This window comes from Elephantulus edwardii, unplaced genomic scaffold (genome assembly GCF_000299155.1).
Source record: "Elephantulus edwardii isolate Elephantulus edwardi_28Jun2011 unplaced genomic scaffold, EleEdw1.0 scaffold00120, whole genome shotgun sequence".
Classification (NCBI taxonomy): domain Eukaryota; kingdom Metazoa; phylum Chordata; class Mammalia; order Macroscelidea; family Macroscelididae; genus Elephantulus; species Elephantulus edwardii.
In genome coordinates, this window is record NW_006399870.1 from 5,125,799 (window position 1) to 5,129,130 (window position 3,332).

The following is a 3,332-nucleotide window of genomic DNA, read 5'->3' on the forward strand; positions in this document are numbered from 1 at the left end:
CTGAAATACGTCAGTTGGTATACCATCTATTTCTGGGGCCTTATTTTTTGCTCTTTCCTTCAAAGCAGCCTAAACTTCTTCCTTCATCACAATAGGCTTTTGCTCAAATGTTATTTCATTAAATTGTTCTGTATGTGCCAATTCCTTTTGAAACAATGTCAGTATATTCCTTCCATCTTCTTTTAATACTTCCTGGATAATTTAATATCCTGCCTAACGCATCCTAGATTATAGCAATTCTAGGTTTAAATTTGTTCTTCAGTTCCTTAAGCTTAAGAAATGCTGAATTAATTCAGCCCTTTTGATTTTCTGACTCTAGCTCCTGGCACATTTCATTGTAATATTTTGCTTTGTCATTCCGTGCTGCCTTTTAGAAAATGTCCTTGGTAACATGCTAAACATGGAAATTCACATTCAATAATCTCAACACCTCCATAAAATAGAAAAAGAAAAACAAGCTAATCCCACAGCCCCTAAATAAAGGGTATTATAAAAACAAGAGCTGAAATCAATGGCATAGAAACTGAAAACAATTGAAGCTATCAACAAGATCAGGTGATGATTCTTTGAAAAGATCAATAAAAGAGACAAATTATTGGCAAACTTAACAAAAAAAAGAAGATAAAGAAGACATCAATAATACAAATAAGAAATGGAAGATGTGGCCTGACAATAGAACCAGCTGAAATCAAATCAATAATCATGGAATATTATGAAAAGTTATTCTCTGATAAATTTGAAAACCTAGAAGAAATAGAAAAATCCCTAGAAACTCATATCCTAACCAGACTGACACGGACAGATGTGGAGAACTTGAACAAACCTACCACAAAAGAAATAGAGCAGATCAGAAAGAACTCTCCCCGGATGACATCATGGAAGAATTCCTGGCCCAGATGGCTTCATGGCAGAATTCTACCAAACATTCAGATAGCAACTGTCATAAATTCTACTTAAATTACTTTTAAAAATAGAAAAAGAAAGAGTTCTCCAAGAATCTTTCTATGAAGCAAGTATAACCCTAATACCCAGATGGACTAAAGACATTAACAGAAATGAAAACTACAGACCAATATCTTCCATGAATATAGATGTAAAAATCCCTAACAAAATTCAGGCCAATGGTATCCACCGGTACATAAAAACAAACAAACAAATTAAAAAAAAACCCAACAATACAAAACTAACTCGTCATGACCATGTGGGATTCATGATAGGTAAGTGAGGATGATTCAATATAAGAAAAACAATTAATGTAATTTAAAACATTAAGAAAGCAAAGAGCAATAACCAACATGTTTTTATTAATTGATCTAGAAAAGTCTTTAAAAAATCCTAGATCCCTTCTTGTATAAAACACACAACAAAATAGGAATAGAAGGGATTTTCTTCAATAAAATGATAAGTATATGTGTAAACCCATACACCAACATCATTCTCATTGGAGATAGACTAAAAGACCTTGTGAAGAGGAATCTGACAAATATACCTACTATCACCATTCCTATTCAGTATCATATTATGATTACTAACTTGAACAATAGACAAGAAGGAAATATGAGGCATCCAAATTTCCAAAGAAGTGGTAAAATTGTCACTATATACAGACTATATGATAACATACAAAGAAAACCCCAAAGACTAAACAAAAACAAAACCAAAACCCTGAAAAACAAAACAGCCAAACAACTAAAACCAACCAACCAACCAACCAAACAAACAAAAAACAACAACAAAAAAAAAACCAACCACAACAAAAAAACAAGAAACCAACAACAACAAAAACTCCCAATCCATTAGATTTAGTAGACCAATTTAGTAGGGTGACAGAGTATGAGATCAATATACAAAAATCAGTAGGATTTCTCTACCATAGCAAAGAAAACATGAAAAACAAAACTAAGAAAGCTGTGCTATTTACAATAGCTAACCCCAAGATGAAACACTTGGGAATAAACCTAATTGGAGAGACTAAAGACCTTTATAAGGAAAACTACACACCACTACTTCAAAAAACAGTGAGAGACCTAACTGAATGGGAAATGTTTCATGTTTATGGATAGGAAGACTCAAAATAATGAAAATGACAATCCTACAAGAAACAATCCACATGTTTAATGCAGTCCCAGTACAGATACAAAGTTAATTTTTCAAAGAATAGAAAAAGCAATTGATAAGTTTATTTGGAAAGGAAAGAGACTCTGTATAAGCAAAGCCCTTCTGAAAAATAAAAATTATGAGAGAAGCATAGCACTACTTGATCTAAAAAATCTACTATACAACCATAGTAACTAAAATAACATGGCATTAGTACAATAAAAAACGTATAAACTAGTTGAACAGCATAAAAAAACCCAGAAAATAATCCATCTACCACAGATAGCTAATTGATATATGAAAAAAGTCTATCAAATGGGGAAATGAAAGCTTCAGTAAATGAAATAGCTGGAATAATTGACAATCTATCTCCAGAAAGCTAAAAGAGGATCCACATTTCAAACCATGCACAAAAATCAACTCAAGATTTATCAGAGACCTACAGATAAAGCAAGTCTAAAACCATAAAGAGCATAAGAAACAAATTGGGACAAAAAGTAGAAACTGCCATATGATATAAATGTTGTTTTTATGTGCTGTAATGTCTCCTGCAACTCATAGCAACCCTAGGTACAACAGCCCTGACCTCTGCTTTATCCTGTGCCAATGCCAATCGTATTGTCTCTGGCACACCTATTCCCATTATCCCAGTGACTGAATCAATCCGTCTCATTGAGTGCCTTCCTCTTGTACTGTCCCTCCACCCTCCCAAGCATGATACCCCTCTCCAAGGACTGGTCCTTACTTGCAACACGTCCAAAGTCCGTCAGACCAAGGTTCAAAATCTTTACCTCCCAGGAGCAGCCTGGTCTCACTCTCTTTAGGACAAATCTGTTTGTTGTCCTAGCCGTCCACAGTATATTCAGTACTCTTTTCCAACACCACAGCTCAATTCTTTTTCTACCATCCCTAGTCATTGTCCAACTTTCTGATGCATAGCAAGTAATTACAAAGACCTTGGCAATTATTGTTTTTTTTTCAATCAGAATTGTATCTTTCTTGTTTCTTCACACCATCTTACCTATCCACACCCTAAACTTGGCTATCCTAATGATTTCCTCCCTCCTGCATTTTTTGCTTTCCTTTTGGACTTTTATATATATCTCACTAGTTAACTTTCTATTTTTTTTAATAATAATAGCCTAATGCAATATTTATTCAGGTGCACCTTATCCTCTGGACTGGCACTGTTGCTCTTCAGTACTTTGGAGAGGTCACTGACAGCAGACTTTCCC